Raw genomic sequence first — 18,667 nt, forward strand, 5'->3', positions numbered from 1 at the left:
TGATTAGTCGTATGAACATAGTAGAACATAGTAGATTTATGATTAGTCCTATGAACATAGTAGAACATAGTAGATTTATGATTAGTCGTATGAACATAGTAGAACATAGTAGATTTATGATTAGTCCTATGAACATAGTAGAACATAGGAGATTTATGATTAGTGGTATGAACATAGTAGAACATAGTAGATTCATCATTAGTCGTATGAACATAGTAGAACATAGTAGATTCATGATTAGTCGTATGAACATAGTAGAACATAGTAGATTCATCATTAGTCGTATGAACATAGTAGATCATAGTAGATTTATGATTAGTCGTATGAACATAGTAGAACATAGTAGATTTATGATTAGTCGTATGAACATAGTAGATTTATGATTAGTCGTATGAACATAGTAGATTTATGAACATAGTAGAACATAGTAGATTTATGAACATAGTAGAACATAGTAGATTTATGATTAGTGGTATGAACATAGTAGATTTATGATTAGTCGTATGAACATAGTAGAACATAGATTTATGATTAGTGGCATGAACATAGTAGAACATAGTAGATTTATGATTAGTCGTATGAACATAGTAGAACATAGTAGATTCATGATTAGTCGTATGAACATAGTAGAACATAGTAGATTTATGATTAGTGGTATGAACATAGTAGATTTATGATTAGTCGTATGAACATAGTAGAACATAGTAGATTCATGATTAGTCGTATGAACATAGTAGAACATAGTAGATTTATGATTAGTCGTATGAGCATAGTAGAACATAGTAGATTTATGATTAGTGGTATGAACATAGTAGAACATAGTAGATTTATGATTAGTCGTATGAACATAGTAGATTTATGATTAGTGGTATGAACATAGTAGAACATAGTAGATTTATGATTAGTCGTATGAACATAGTAGAACATAGTAGATTTATGATTAGTCGTATGAACATAGTAGAACATAGTAGATTTATGATTAGTCGTATGAGCATAGTAGAACATAGTAGATTTATGATTAGTCGTATGAACATAGTAGATTTATGATTAGTCGTATGAACATAGTAGAACATAGTAGATTTATGATTAGTCGTATGAACATAGTAGAACATAGTAGATTTATGATTAGTCGTATGAACAGAGTAGAACATAGTAGATTTATTATTAGTCGTATGAACATAGTAGAACATAGTAGATTTATGATTAGTCGTATGAACATAGTAGAACATAGTAGATTTATGATTAGTCGTATGAGCATAGTAGAACATAGTAGATTTATGATTAGTGGTATGAACATAGTAGAACATAGGAGATTTATGATTAGTCGTATGAACAGAGTAGAACATAGTAGATTTATGATTAGTCGTATGAACATAGTAGATTTATGATTAGTCGTATGAACATAGTAGAACATAGTAGATTCATGATTAGTCGTATGAACATAGTAGAACATAGTAGATTTATGATTAGTGGTATGAACATAGTAGATTTATGATTAGTCGTATGAACATAGTAGAACATAGTAGATTTATGATTAGTCGTATGAACATAGTAGAACATAGTAGATTTATGATTAGTGGTATGAACATAGTAGAACATAGTAGATTTATGATTAGTGGTATGAACATAGTAGATTTATGATTAGTCGTATGAGCATAGTAGAACATAGTAGATTTATGATTAGTGGTATGAACATAGTAGAACATAGTAGATTTATGATTAGTGGTATGAACATAGTAGATTTATGATTAGTCGTATGAGCATAGTAGAACATAGTAGATTTATGATTAGTGGTATGAACATAGTAGAACATAGTAGATTTATGATTAGTGGTATGAACATAGTAGAACATAGTAGATTTATGATTAGTCGTATGAACACAGTAGAACATAGTAGATTTATGATTAGTGGTATGAACATAGTAGATTTATGATTAGTCGTATGAACATAGTAGAACATAGTAGATTCATGATTAGTCGTATGAACATAGTAGATTTATGATTAGTCGTATGAACATAGTAGAACATAGTAGATTTATGATTAGTGGTATGAACATAGTAGATTTATGATTAGTCGTATGAACATAGTAGAACATAGTAGATTTATGATTAGTCGTATGAACATAGTAGAACATAGTAGATTTATGATTAGTCGTATGAACATAGTAGAACATAGTAGATTTCCTAGACTACAATAAGGTAGTTCAGGCTTCAGCAGGAAATGGGCTGCATGTACTTTGACATGCAAGACCAAAAACAGCAGCAGTGACTGCCTGGTAGAGTTTATTTCTGCTGTTTGATTATATAAAAATCACACCTGTGTGAAGTGAGTTGCGCTCTTATCATCCATCATAAATCATCATGACGTAAAATAGACACAATGCCGTAAAATTGTCCATTCATTGTCAAAGGGAATTTAAATGTCTTATACTTTGTATAAGACAAAAATCACACCCGTGTGAACTGAGTGGTGCAAGGTCTTATATAGCCTGATCAGCTGTGGTCTGACGTAATGTCAGTGACCATAGTAACCATGCTCATTGTTTTGGGTCCCACATACAGGTACACACATACATAGACACATAGGTCCTCATTCACAACGGCGTTTACGCTCATAAAGTGACGTTACGTGAGCGGAGCGTGAGCGGACAGGCATTTACGTGGATTCCCACATTACGTGGGAATTCATGAACTTGAACGTGAACTTGACGGTGACGTGGGTTGGTCGGAAATTCCGCTGAAAGCTGCGCCACCTCTCATGGTCGTGTACGGCTTGCGTAGATGTATTAATAAGGCTTTAGTCTTCATGCTGAATCAATTAAAAGTCCCCAAACCTCAGATAAAATATGTAGGCAAGGCATGTGTCCCCAACATTGGTCGCACATAAAAAAATGATGCCTATTTAAAAGCCAAGTATCACTTGTATGCCTAAATGCATGCATTCTAGAGGCAGGTTAGCCTAGAGTGCCATACAGAAACTGCCCCTGCAAGCCTGACACCTTTTTTATTTATTTATTAGGATATTTCTAGCATGCACGATTGCGCTGCTCACTTGACAGCTTTCTACTCGCAGTGCAACGCGCTGTGAGCTTGTAGATCGGCTCTCGCAGTCTCGCGGACTCGCGCTGCATGTTAAAAAACAAACTCACAATTATAATAAGAACATACACTTGCATTCTGCATTCTGCACTGTACGAATCCAACGTTGTTTAGTGTAGTAATGTCTGCAGTATAGGCCTATTTAAATTGTTTCGTTATGGAGCTCCTTTGAGTCAGTCTGACTGTCGGTGCGTGTGTGTGTGTGGGGGGGGGGGGGGGGGATTAGCCCTATATAAAAAATAGAAGACCACATTAGCCTATTTGAATGAATGGCATCAGCGTGTTTGAAAGTCGGCCAGTCATATCATAGTTTTAAGCCAGCTCACCTCCACTCGCGCTTGTTCACAAACATGACGGACAGACAGACAAGAAAGGCTGTTGATGATGATTATTATTACCACTGTAACTCGCTGATCAGCATGTTGACAGAGACTCAGCCAATTAAAGTTTCACGTAGGCCTAAATGCATTTGCTGCAAGCACCTATCTGCCTCCATTTGCGTCGTGGTATTAATTTATAATATGTATATTGATCACATGCGGACGCCACACAGAATAGCCAACTCTTACCTGCAGCTGAGGAAACATACAACGTAGTTGGATCGGATGAAATATAGCCTTAAGTCCAAATCCCACAAGAAAAAAAAGAAAGAAAATATGTCCTGTGTCCATGCATGTCCATATATTTGCTTTCCAAATCCGACAGTGCAGGGCAGGGAATCAATCACCGCAATCAATAGGGCCTTTTATCATTGCCGAGTTTTAATATAGCATTTGGTTGTGTGGTGAACAGTACAAATTAACTTCTTTCTCATTATGTGAAAGTAACTGTAACATCAGTTAACTTATTAACGTTCTGACATTTAACAAGGAGTGAAGCAATGCGTGCCAAGTTGGCAAGTTTCGTTTATAATTATATACAAAACTCGCGCTGTTTGCTTGAAGATCTGTCCGTGCAGAGACCCGCCTGTAAAAATTAACTGCTCTACAAGCTCATCGCGGCTGTTGTATATAATTTAAAGCCCGGTGCAGGCTATGATGACGTATTTCGATATTTCCTGTTGCCTTATATGGTGTGGGATGGGCGTTCTAACCAGGCGACACCAGGCGAATCGCTTGGGAAAAATGCGGAAAGGCTACACTCTGCGATCCGCACAAATGAAGTGATTACACCAGCTTCCCTGAATAAGACGGGAGCAAATCGCAGCGTGATCGGACAGAGAAATACGATGATATTTAGTATCTGTATACGCTTCCGTTACACTCTGGCGTAAACACTAAGCTGATTTTCTTTGTGTAGGATAAACATACGGATTTGCTCAGACACATATGACGTAAATTCTCCATTCATTGTCAATGGGAATTTAATATTTGTGTAGGGGCAAACTAGCCGATTTGCTCATGGCACATCTTATGACGTAAATTCTCCATTCATTGTCAATGGGAATTCAATGTTTAATGTTTGTGATGAAAATCTACACCAATAGCTGAATATAGGAGGGGCTTGCGCTCCTTAAAGATCACGCTTGTGTGAAGTGAGCGGGGCTCTTATCATCATACATCACATTCCGTGCTCAGCCAATCAAATCATCACATTCCGTGCTACAAACACATTCCGTGCTCAACCGGACATACACACAAAGCTGTGCATAGGAGGGGTTAGTGCCCCCTCAAAAACGGGTCTGTTGTCATGGTTCCCACTCCCGCGTGACCTTTTATCCCCGTATAATCATGGGATTAATAAAAAAATATTTTATTTATTCTTTAAATTCCTCTTTAGTCCCATCCTCTATTCCCAATGCAGGATTATGCAGCTACACCCACATTTGGAGTGGGTTGTCTAATCTCAATGTTTTGTCATGGCATCAGGTGCAAACAAATCAGTCAGCTCCATATATGGGCACAAAAGCATCAAGGACTGACAGATAGAGATCTGCATATATGGGCATATCAGTCGGATCAGCAGTGCCACATTGTAGGTGTGAGGGCCGAACCTCTAGTTAGTATATAACTAACAAAAGCAAGCTTACAGTTTATTTACACCCATAATTGTCCCCTGCTTTTAATCATCCTAACTACTAGGAGTGGGCCAGCTGTTCGCTGGAGCCCAGTGACCAGCTCTGTCTCTAAGGCCTAGTTCAGCCTGGCATACAAATCTGATGTCCTACTCCTATCCAGATTGGAGTCAGATTGTTTTTATGCAGTATGAACAAGGCTATGGAATGTCATTCAAATCTGATTTGGGGTGCCAGTGTGAACATAGCCTAAGGCAGGTGCCTTTGATCTAGGACATGTTCCTAACATGCATTTATTTTGGTGTGGGCAGAAACCCCTGCCCCCCCCTGTAAAATGCAAGCTCCAGAGATAAAGGCCACAGTTGGTCCCAAGTGGTATTCAAACCCAGGACCTTTGTAATGTGAGCCAACTGTGCTAGTCACTGAGCCACCGAAACATATCAAACCATTTAAAATCAGCTCACACAATCTTATTTATTTAGACATACGGTATGTAAAATAAGGCCCTGGGGTGACGTTTTCTTGTAACTGAAGCCAGTAGGTGTTTTCATTTGTCTCATGTGAAGCACAGACATGACAGGGATAAATCATCATTTCATAAAGTATTGTGTTTCATCATGAAAAGGGAGCTCAGTAAAGCTTTTCACCCCAAGCTGTTAGAAGATATCTGTGAAGTGAGTCAGAGTGGGGAGAATTCAGAAAACGCAGTTGGGAATACACACATTCTATAGTCAACTCAGAACAAGTTCTAAAGTTGCCCCATTACATAGATAGATGTTGGATGTTGGAAAAGGAAAATGTTTGGGAAGAAATGTATAACAAAGAAAATATAAAATTAGCATGCCTTGCCTTGCCTCCATAGCTATTGTTTACAGAGATTGGGAGATCAGTACGTGTTGTGTACCTCAATTTGCACGTTGATGCACAGATTATACATTTAACTTAACATTTGTAACATTCTAATGGTCTCTATTAGCTCACCTGAGCATTTCTAGGGTCCTATCCAGTCTGGCGTCTGTGATATCATTCGTGTGTGTGTGTGTGTGTGTGTGTGTGTGTGTGTGTGTGTGTGTGTGTGTGTGTGTGTGTGTGTGTGTGTGTGTGTGTGTGTGTGTGTGTGTGTGTGTGTGTGTGTGTGTGTGTGTGTGTGTGTGTGTGTGTGTGTGTGTGTGTGTGTGTGTGTGTGTGTGTGTGTGTGTGTGTGTGTGTGTGTGTGTGTGTGTGTGTGTGAGAACATTGCCGTGGAACTACAACTATTTGATCACAGGGACCTCATACAACATTTGTGGTTAAAATGTTTCAAAGATATTCCAAATCTTTCCTATTTTTCATAAGATTCTCTTTTTTCTTCTCCTTTTTTGAGGCTTTCAAAGATTACGTCATATGGCAGCCAGGTCTATGTTTTCTTTGTTTAGAATGGAAAAAATAAACATTGCATGGATGCACCTGGGAAGTATCCTCAGTGATGTATCCCAAGGTCATCAGGGTTTCGGGTCTCTCGAACATCATACCCCTCACTCAGGTGACCCAGCTGGGGTGATGAAGTCCCGACTTACGTCTCAGTAGCTACCCTCGATCAGACCATTAGGGAAAGACCAGGGCCACACAATCCGTTGCTCTGGAACTACTCTGCCGGGACTGGGAGGTAGACCAATCTGGCGTGTCGATGGACTATAGGCTCCTGACCAGGCCCCTCCTACATCTCACCACTTATGTCTTTTGACGTAAATCGTTTGCAGGGCAAGTCTATGGGAAAGAAATCACACTCGTGTGAAGTGAAGGGCGCTCTTATCGTCATACATCATCATGCATCACATTCCGTACTCAGCCAATCAAATCACTATGTGCTACACACAAAGCTGGGAATAGGAGTCGTTTAGGGCACTACATTTCGACCTAAGACGTCATGTGGCCTACAAAATACATATTTCTTGTCATACAAGAAACAACGCAGGATAGATAGATCGATAGAGGAAGTGTTTGCCACCTGTTGATCGATTATTTTGTTGTGTTTATTTAATGGGGAACAACACTCAGTTTGTAGATTGTGGCACTGTTTACTGTATCTCAGAGGACTGTCCAAACAACAACATTCTCTCCAGAAACAGGACAAATAAGATGAATCTGTGATTTGATCAATTTGTAAATCTTAGTTTATGTGTAGGCCCACGCTGTGGGCAAAAAGGTGCCCCTCACTTCAAATGTATTTTCATCTACAAGCAGTAGTTTATATATACCCTGTGTATTTGATGCATTTCAGAACCTTTGAAGCGTTCACTCGTTATGGATTAATTCCCCTTCCCTCCTGTTCCTCCCTTCACAGCTGTAGCGTCTGCATACGTCACGCTAGGAGTTAAAGGGCTGTTTGGGGCCCTATTGAAGTTGTTGTCATGCTCATTGTGTCACAGCCATCCGACTGAATGGAGAGCCACGAGGCTGAGGAGATGCATGGCCTCACCTCTGACCTGTGTGTGTGTGTGTGTGTGTGTGTGTGTGTGTGTGTGTGTGTGTGTGTGTGTGTGTGTGTGTGTGTGTGTGTGTGTGTGTGTGTGTGTGTGTGTGTGTGTGTGTGTGTGTGTGTGTGTGTGTGTGTGTGTGTGTGTGTGTGTGTGTGTGTGTGTGTGTGTGTGTGTGGAAAGAGGGCATGCAGGGACCACAGCTGCCTACCCTCCGTCTGTCTGGTTTGCTCCTTTTATTCTGTGTGTGGGTCGGTGTGCGTGTGTCCCCCACACAGACACATACTAAAACACACCACCAGCACACACGCCAGATGCTCGCCTGCCAACACAAAAGACATGCATGCATGTTTGCATACCAATACATACTCTCGCACATTTGTGAAGAAATATTGTGTTCCAGTGAACAGTCGGCCTCGCATGCCTTTTCAATTGTTATCACACACACACTTGTTTCACACACCACACATAACCATACAAGGCCTACACACGTCCTTGACCACTGTTACAGACTACAGACACATTGTGCGTGTGTGCGTGTGAGCACATGCAGGTGCAAGCATGTGTATCTTTGATGCAATAAAAGTGTGTTGTGTGTAGGAATGACATAAGTATCTAAACACCTTCTATAGAACCATCTGCCAGGTCAGGACCCTGGCCAAAACCGACCAATCGTGACAGAGGCTGGTTGACAAAGTACCAATCACAACAGACAAAATGAGATAAAGGACCAGCAACAATAGAGGCACACGCTGGCTCTGCCGACAGCACAGGAACCAGTTGTGCCCACACAGCATAGACACACACACACACACTATAGTGTTCAATGAGAGACACGCCGATCAAAGCATTTCTAAAAGAGCAATGACTTCACAAATGCACCCTGACACAACAAAGGACCATAACCATATACATACATATGGTACACCAATCGGATACTTTACCAAAATACATCATGACACGCATACTCACACACAGACAATTATAATATAGTATACTCTCGATATGTATTGTATACTCCAACAAACACACAATAATTTCAGAGGTTCACAATGACGTCACCCTTTCCACAGTGTCTCCAGTGAGAGAAGCAGCATTGTATTACCTACTGAAGCCTGAAGAGGGCGATCTGAGCCCCTGGTGAACTGGAGACACTGTGATGGAGAGTCCCATCACAGTGTCTGCATCTAGAAACACACCATCATGTTATTCGGTCACTGCTCCAGCTAAAGAATGCCACTGGTGTGCTGCTGGTAAATAGGACAGTTAATGGGAAGTGGGAAGTGCATAAAGATGGCTGAGGCCATTTGGCAGACCTGTCCATGTACCCTTCATGTTTTTAGGACACGTGATTTTATTCATGTTATTCGGTCTGGGGCATAGTTAAGATTTGGCATTGTTAGTATGGTTACGTTTAGGCATTGTTTGAATTAATTATGTTTAGTTAATGGGAAGTGACCGTTTCTGACTGAGGCTAAGTCATTGGATTATTATTTATTTTTTTAATTCCCATGTCATATGAAAGCAGGAAATCATAGCTTCAAATTGACATTGGTTGTTCAGTTTGACCCACCAGTTTTAGCGATATGGCTTATAGAGTAATGTCTTGCAGAAAACAGCGAGTTGAGAAAACAGGCTTGAAAGGTTCACTTCTGTGGTCTCACTAACATTACACCTAGCTACATGATTAAGCATTTATTTCATATTTACATGTCGATTTCAGCTCTGACATTTATTTCAGACATGCTCTGGTATGTGAAACTGTTTTTCTCGTCTCCAGTTAGTCTTGACTGTCTGACTGTCTCTGTATCAATAATTTATTTATTATTTATACTATTATATATTATTTGTACTGAATATGGTAATCAAAAATAGTTTCATAGCGATGTCTGTATCTCACAGACTGACTCGATCTCTCCCCCTCTCTTTCTCTCACACACACACGGGCTGCAGACATACTGTATATTAGACAACAAAGAGATTTGTTCATCTTCAGCCAGTCATTACGGAGTCTCCTGCAGTGTAATTTGTTACAGGTGATCCTTTCACTACAATGTTTTTGTCCTGTTTTCCTCTCCACTCAGTCTCACGCCCACCTGTAAACAGGGCTTAACACAGCCTTTGTTGTGGGCGCCATGTTCCATCTCTCAGGGGGGTATTCAGGCGGTGGAAACTCAAACTGAGTCACAGGCATGGCCATGTGCTCATTTTTATGGGTGGATTCAGATGAATGAATTTGGTAACTTGGTGCCAGGGTCATCTTTGAGCTGTTGCTATCCAGAGAGTCACTGAAATGCTGGAAAGAGAGTACTAGTCTTAGTACATCACTATGGCAGGGCCAATTGTTTGTTTTGCTGTTTTTGGATGAGTATGTGTTGACAGATATTGAACACATGCAGGAAGAGTGCCTGATACAGTTTTGACCAGGACACTACTCTGTATGGCTTAACTGACCCACATTCAGTCCTTGCCAATGGTATGAACAGTCTCCTAAGTGGGTGCGACTGCGGTCACCCTGCGTGAGTTCGTCAGATCTTGCGACCTGCGATCATTCTTGGGTCCGGGGCATGTCGTTAACCTACATCTGACGGTCGGGGCCTGGAACTAGACTAGTAACACGCAAGGAACGCAATACAGAAAACACAAAACAAAATACAACAAAACAAAATAAACCCTAAACATAATGCCCTATATAAAAATAAGAATATATCAAAAATGAAAAACTTGTAAGGAATGGAAGGTCACTCTGGTATTAAACCTAGCTTTTACAAATGTATCTCTCTCCCCTGATGGTTTGAGGGTCACTTATTGACCATTTCCAGACCGCGGCCATCTTGCCATCAGAGTTTAGAAGCACTCGTTTTCAGTAAAGCAATGTCCTGCTGCCTCCTGCGTTATGTACAAATTCCAAACAGGTGGTACGCAGGGCAGTTGAGTGATATCTAACTAACACCTCGAAAATGCAACACTTAAAATAATCGCCTGCAAGGAAAGAAAGTAGCTCATAACATGTCTACAGTGGATTTTTATGAAACAAACACTTTGAGGATAGAAAGAGGATAATTCAAGCTTTTTGTACATTTGATATTGTTTAATACAATTAGATAGGACTTTTCTGGTTATATGGCCGCAGTCTGCATATGGTCCATTGACTCTTATGCCTCCATTCTTCTCTACTGACAGTGAGACGGAGAGAGAGGATCTATGTTGACAGACATGGGCTGGGTTTTTGGGACAAGTCTCTATATAGCACAGGTTTATCTGTCTATTGAGGTCATTTGCATAATATCTAATTAGTGAGTTAATGGTTGATGGAGACATTCGAAGGAAGATGAAAGTGGAGCCGGGGTAGACATGGAGTGTGCGTGCGCGTGCAGTGATAATGTGATACCCCAACTGTCTGTGTTGATCAGGCCAGCTGAGACTTGGGTCTAAAGAAGTCAAGTGTTAACCGTTCTCTTCCCCCTTCCTCTTTCTCTCACTCTCTCTCCTGCTCTTCCTCCCCAGACTCAATCGTGTCTTTGTCAGAGCTAGTCCTGGAAACCTGCCCGGTAAAGATGTGTGTGCGTATGCACGAGCATTCGTGCACGTGCACTGTCTGCCTGTGTGCTTATTGTGTATCGTGTTGATTTCCATCAGAACCATGTGTGCGTGAGTGCAGTGTTTGTATATCCATGGTTCATTTGCATGTGTGCTCCTCCTGTTTACATCATGGCATACAGCAGGGTCTAACTACCTTCGTTTCGCAGATTAACAGGAACTCGGTATATCACTGCAAGTGTGTGTGTGTGTGTGCGTGTGCATGTGTCTGCACGTGTCTTTTAACACGTGTACCTGTTCACATTGTCTCGCTTGAAGAGTGCTAAACATATGTACTGTATATATACAGTACATATGTTCACACCACAACAACCCCAAGCACAACACAATCTCCCACTGACCTATATAATTCAAAATGGCCGTTGCCGCACAGCTGTCCTCCCATGCAGGAAAATATAGAACGGCAAAGGGTTGGGTTGGGGTGGGTGGGGGAGAGAGAGCGAGAGCTGCTGGTGTATGTGAGGGTGCACAGAGGAATTCACAGACTAAGCAGGTAAAGGAATAAAAACTACACTGCAACCTCAGGGCACAATCTGTCACAGTCGTTCTATTTCCATTTCCACCCATCCCTGCCCCCCTCTCTCTCTCTCTCTCTCTCTCTCTCTCTCTCTCTCTCTCTCTCTCCCTCTCTCTCTCTCTCTCTCTCTCTCTCTCTCTCTCTCTCTCTCTCTCTCCCCCCTCTCTCTCTCCCCCTCTCTCTCTCTCTCTCTCTCTCTCTCTCTCTCGCCCTCGCCCTCGCTCTCGCTCCCTCTCTCTCTCTCCCTCTCTCTCTCTCTCTCTCTCTCTCTCTCTCTCTGAGCCTCCATCCATGTTCCCCTCTTCCCTATTCACCCGTCTTTCAATCCTCCCACAGTATGAGTCATCCCTCTCATCAAAGCATCTTACCCCTTTCCCATTCCTTCTCTCTCTCATCCTCTTTCTCCTTCCACTCCTACTCATAAAAGTAGGTCTTATCTGACATGAGCAGTAAGGATGTTGCACTATGCTATACACACATACACAGCAATTAAGTTTCCTTGCTTCCATCCATCCATGCGTCTCCCTTCATATAAATGTTCTGCAAGACACATGCGTGAGCATGTGTGTGTGTGTGTGTCATCTGATGAATGCTGTCTTTGTGTTCATACAGACTGCATTTCAATTGACTGTGTTTACAGTGTTTGCAGTCATCGATGTAAGAAGCATCTATCGCTGACTGACATCAGTGTCTGTGTTGCATGCGCTTTAGTTCCAGATATGTCACCTCAAGGCATGCACCGGCATATCTGGATCCTTTTTGGTATTTGACATGAATATGACCATTAACTGAGTTTATCTCTCTCTGTCTCAGCCAACCACCGACGAGCTGGACATGCAGTGACCAACATCCTGGCCAAAGAGTTGATGCAGGAGGACGCCGTCCCGTCCAGCAAAACACCCAAGAAGAAGATGAAAATAGACGAGGAGCCTAAACTAGAAGGGGCGGGGTCATTGGAGGACTTGAGGACTTATTGGAGGACGCGCTGTCTCGGTCCAGTTAGACAATCTTGTCCTTTGAGCACAGATCTGGGGTCAGCCATGTCTCATCCAGATCCATTCCTTCGCCAATACTGGGAGCCAATATTTATCTGCTCTGAGGTCAGTGTCCAGAGGTAACGTGTTTCTGTTCGCTCGAATATCAGCTTAAATGAAAAGTGTTGCTCCGCCCCTCCCTCATCAAAAGGGACCTATACTGTATGTACTTTGGGGACAGACGGCGGGAGGGGCAGTGGATGAGGGCTGGCCTCTCTTTGGCCACTAAACTTGCTGTCGGACCTTTGCAACTGCCATAGAAACTTAAACGCTCACTGCACATCTGTTTCTGTCTCTCTTACTATATCAATGTCTGTTTTATTGGGAGAATCCAAAGACTTACTCAGGAGGGATCTGTCTGTTTGTTTTTTGTTACAATAATTCCTGATCTTATTGTGATTGGTTGTTCATTTGAAACTGGACATACCATGATGCAGTAATAGAACATGAAGTCTTCTCGACGTCCCAGGCCGAGACCACTTTACACTCGCTTCTTTCATTCTTTTTTTTGTAGGGGTTTTTGTTCAAGACCTGTGAATCATCTTTGCATTATTATTATTGCTTTTGTCTGATATACTGTATGTTCATGTTAATGTTTTACATATATGTTAAGAAAGAAGTGCCAATCAATTATGGATGCAGTCTTGTCATTTCAGCCCTGGTTCTACCCATTTAGATTTAGGCTGGTATGTGGACCAATCAAACCCCCCTTGTCTGGTGTGTGGACCAATCAAACCCCCCTTGGCTGGTGTGTGGACCAATCAAACCCCTTTTCACCAGCAGTTATCATCACACCATGGTGGTTATTTCAGAGAATGTTTTACTCACCGAGAAGGGATTGTGTTCTCCCAGGTGCATATTGATAATTGAGTTAGTTGTCGTTTAACCACTTAAACCCTTATATACTTAATTGACTGGAGTCCCCTAAGGGTCTTTGGCCCCCCTCCCTTTTCCTCCCTACACTAAATATCTTTTGGCGAAAATAGCCATTGCGTGGAGACGCATTGTGAGCTTGTAGCTCTGCTGTCTTTGGATGTGTGGTATAAAATACCACTTATTTTACACTTGTTAACAATTGGCACCATGTTATTTCAGCTGACAAAGGGGCACCGGACTGTGCACGTTCTTCTTGTCTTCTCTTCTGATCTTAGAATCCACTAGAGTAAACAAATTGGTGAAAGGAAGTAATAAGGTCAATAATGTCCCATTTGATGAGTCATTAGAACCAACACAACACAGAATTTGTCTTGGATGTGTGTTTCCATACCAGTTCCCAGCCGGTGAAATGTTTGCTTGCCTGTGTTTGTGTGGGTTAGGATGTCTGTCTGTTCGAATGGAGCCAGCTGGGTATATTTAGTTAGTGTGAGCAGCCTTCTGCACGTGTCTGTTGGTGCGCACGTCTCTGTGCACATGCACGTAGGCCTACAGTATGTGCAGCCATCTGTAATTACTGTACTGTTAAATGCTAGATTTCATAAACGGCACTGTTTTCTTCCTGCTCAGGATATACTGCACACTGGAAAACTGCCCAAAAGCTGCAGACACGAGTCTATGTTCGTGCTTGCATTTCTTTATATGCTTGTGTGCGTGTGTTTAGCTGAACCTAATAACCACTTGCGGAATGCCTGGCCTTGCTTTTTGTAGCCATCACAATGTTGCCATGATGTCCCAGCTAAAAATCGATCATATTTATTCCTATACAGACACAATACTGTACATCCACCAGTTAGCTCAAAGGCACTTGAAAGGTCAAAAGAAAAACTCAGAAGTTCCTGATTTGAGAGTTCGATCAGTGCTTTGTTCCACTGGCTGTTCTTCCTCATTAATTCTCTCATCCTTCAATCCTCTCACAGTATATGAGTCATCCCTCTCATCAAAGCATTTCACCCTTTACTCTTATGTCATACTTGGGGGAGCTCAGGTTCCCAATCCCAAGTATGATGCAAGAGCAAAATGGCTTCCATGTGAATATGTTCAATTGTCAGAGAGCCAACTTTTGATAATAGTACTTACCTAATATTGTAAGTGTCAGTAATTTACAATGATATCCAACCTTAGCGGTGCTAGCATATCCTTCAGATTACCCTGCCTGCTGTGTTGTAAGTCAAGCACAAGCAAACGAGTCGAATGTCTTCCTCTGACTCAAAAATACATTTACACTGTCAGGCTGTGGTTGAACTATAGCCAGAAACTCAACACAATGTTGTGGTTTCTGTGGCATTTCACCCACTGATAAATGGACTTGATGCCATGTATCTCTTTGAAACCTTTATTGAAATGATGACATGTGTTTAACATTGAGGAGGGCTTCATAAAAAAGATATCAAAATGTGTTTTTCCTTTCCTTTCTTTTTTCCACCAAACAATTCATTCCTTCTGTTGATTTATTTGTTTTTCTTTTGTTTTTTAAGAGATTCTTTTCTATGTGAATTTTTATGGTTGATAATTTTTAATGTATGTCAATGGAGAGTATTTCTTTTTTTGTTGTTTGTTGGAAAGAGCGCTGATATCCTGTATACTGAATAATCTGCGTAGTTGTTCATTCTGTTTGCTACACAAAACCATTAAACAGTATGTCTTCAGTAAGTTCACTCTGTCATTCTTTCAGTCTTGTAAAGCTATTCTTTATATTCTTCATGAAATACTCACACCATGTACTCATCTGGTAGTGTGCCTGTGTTGAGGATGTTATGATGGAAAGCGAGGGGTGTGTGTGCTTGTGTGTCTGAGAGAGAGTTTGCATACACGCATGTGTGTGAGATGTCAAAATCAGAGTGGTTCCTGGTTCTTTGCCAGAGGAAATTCCATCTAAAGCCCATTTCTCTGGGGTTACAGAGAGGGGAAGAGGAAAACTCTTTCCCTCTCTCTCTGTATCTGCCCCTCGCTCGTCTCTCACTCTTACAGTATAAACACTGTTATATGGCAGCATAGTATAAATGCTAAAGGTAGCAGTAGAATATACAATGGGGATGTCATTTTCACTGACACAAACTCAGAATTCATGTGTTTCTGTGACTTACCTTACACGGTCATTTTCATAGCTTCCGAGTGACTGCTATAGTCTATTAGTCTTCTACATTATGCCTCACTTGTAGCAGAAGTGTGTGAGAAGGACATCAAGAGCACTACGCCTGAAGGCAAATGTATAGTGTCGTACATCCAGGTCCCTCGAAAGAAATAATCTTAAACTACCCCACCAAAATCTGTTATTTTTCGTGACGTGTCATACGACAAAATGTAAAGTGTTTCATTGTGTCTCCCCTTTCTACTTTCCTACCCTACATAGTACACCTCACACTATCCCCTTCCCCCCCCCCCCCCCCCCCCCCCTCCATGTGCTCTCGTCCTTGATAGATCCCGAGCTAATGTGATCCCTGCATTAAGTCAAACAGATCTTATCACTTCAACCAGGATATGTCATGATTTCCGGTGATGGACTCCATGTGCAGGCTTCTTCTTAGCCTTGTCTGACTGGGAACACACCACAAAACAACACCGTGCCATGGCAACAAAAAGAGCTGGACAAAATCACCTTGAGTTCAGTGGGAGACTTCACTATATGAATGTTATTTCAAACATGCAGAACATCTGCAGCACTCCTCTGTGATGGCATAAAACATTACAATGTAGTCTGTTTTCTGATGGAGTTGTTTGGAATATCATTGGAAATAATCTTCTAGGAGCAGTTCCACATTAAAAGCAGAGGAAGATTGTGGCCATTTTTCAGAGCCTTGAAATCTACACCAGCTGTCATTCAGAGTGTGAATGAGTCCTTGGTGAACCCGCCCTTTCACCTTTGCTCTCATTAATGGGTCACTTAATTCAACCAAGGAGCTCTGACTCCCTTTCATCATAGGCTAGATCTGCTTACACACACACACACACACACACACACACACACACACACCATGTGTGAAATATAGAGCATTACTGGATCTCGACTGACAATAAAAGAGAGGGTTTGTGTGTGTGTGTGTGTGTGTGTGTGTGTGTGTGTGTCATTCTTCCTCTCCTTTGAAGACATAAATAACCAGCCAGTCATTCTGTAGCATGTGATCCTAATCAAAATAAAGCCATAAATGCACTGCGGCACTCTGCTATTGACTGTGTGTGTGTGTGTGTGTGTGTGTGTGTGTGTGTGTGTGTGTGTGTGTGTGTGTGTGTCCGACGGTCTACTTGTGTGCTCTGAATGATGTCTCTGAATTTAAGTGGTTGTGTGTGTGTGTGGTCAGTCACCCACATGGGGGGGGGGGGGGGGGGGGGTGTGTGTGTGTGTGCGTGCAGTCACTGTATTGGGAGTGGCCTGGTTAAGCAAGTTTGTGTTTGTGAGGTCAGGGATTGGTTTTAGCCACTGAAATGACATAATGGTGCTTTCATCTTCTTCTCCGATACAGCCTGCACATATTCTGGTAATATGTGTAAAAAAAAAAGTGTAAAGAAACAATCCTTACATTTTTGCACTTTTAGAGTTACATTAACAATCGGCATGCTGTATATCTCTAGTTTAGTGTTTTTTCTTTCTTTCTTTTTTGTTTCAAAGATGGGGTGCCAAGATTTTTTTTCACCCTAAACCATGATCATCAGGTAGGATGGAAGGAGGAAGAATTTTTTGTGTACAGTATTTTCTTTAAGTTTCTTACACAAAAATGTGCCATAGTTAATTCGAAAACTAGTAAAAAAAAGCAATTGACCAGGTTTTTTTGTTTTGTTTCAATCTTGAAGCATTTTGGAACAAACCAGAGTCCCAGACAGTCCTGCATGACCGTCCTAACATACACGTGGATGCTGCTGTGCAAAATACGAAGACGACACGCCCGTTTCCTCTCCTCCTCTTTAATGTCCCAACGCAGTCGTCCACATTCCATTCCACTCCACGGTGCTCCCTCGCCTCTCCCTCCATCACTCCACGGTGCTCCCTCGCCTCTCCCTCCATCACTCCACGGTGCTCCCTCGCCTCTCCCTCCATCACTCCACGGTGCTCCCTCGCCTCTCCCTCCATCACTCCACGGTGCTCCCTCGCCTCTCCCTCCATCACTCCACGGTGCTCCCTCGCCTCTCCCTCCATCAGCCTCATCCTTCCATTCCACTCCACGGTGCTCCCTCGCCTCTCCCTCCATCAGCCTCATCCTTCCATTCCACTCCACGGTGCTCCCTCGCCTCTCCCTCCATCACGGTGCTCCCTCGCCTCTCCCTCCATCAGCCTCATCCTTCCCTTTCATGCAAGCATAGGCCTCTTCATTCCCCCTCTGCCATGACACAGGCATAAATCACGCCGTGTGTGCTGAGGTCAGGTGGCTTGATGGGAGCGTCAGCGCAGGATCTCTGGGATGGAAATGATGAGATCCTGAAATAGAGAGGAGGAGTTAAAGGAACAGACTGATGGCCTGGAACATACAGGGTAAAGATGATCAATAGAGAGGAGGAGTTAAAGGAACAGACTGATGGCCTGGAACATACAGGGTAAAGATGATCAACGACGGAGGTTTAAAACACTGAGATACAGCTTCAACAAACGCTGTCCAGGTGTGCCTGCATAGGGATATTGTAATAACCACACATGTATCACTGATATGTAATACTATAGCAGTATTTTGTACACATTTCACAATACAGAGGCAAATTCTATATCCTATATACCCTACCTATGTCATGTATTGTGTTTTATTCATTTCAAAAAGGCATTTGATTCGATACAGCATGACCTGCTCTGAGCCATAGGATCCATGTACAGTACACACGGCTACTGGCTACAAGAGACAGAGGAGATGATCCCAGACTGCAACAGTGAGGAGTTCTACACCCTGCCAGGTGACATGTTTTACATTCAAAGTTTTTTTTACTATTATTATTTAAATTTTCATCCAAAATGTTTCAGTTCACAAATGGGCAAAATAGCAGATCTCAAGGAAGAGAAAGAACATCCGCACGCACACTAGTTTATAGAGCTC

Source organism: Electrona antarctica (genome assembly GCF_951216825.1).
Source record: "Electrona antarctica genome assembly, chromosome: 1".
In the NCBI taxonomy this organism is placed as follows: domain Eukaryota; kingdom Metazoa; phylum Chordata; class Actinopteri; order Myctophiformes; family Myctophidae; genus Electrona; species Electrona antarctica.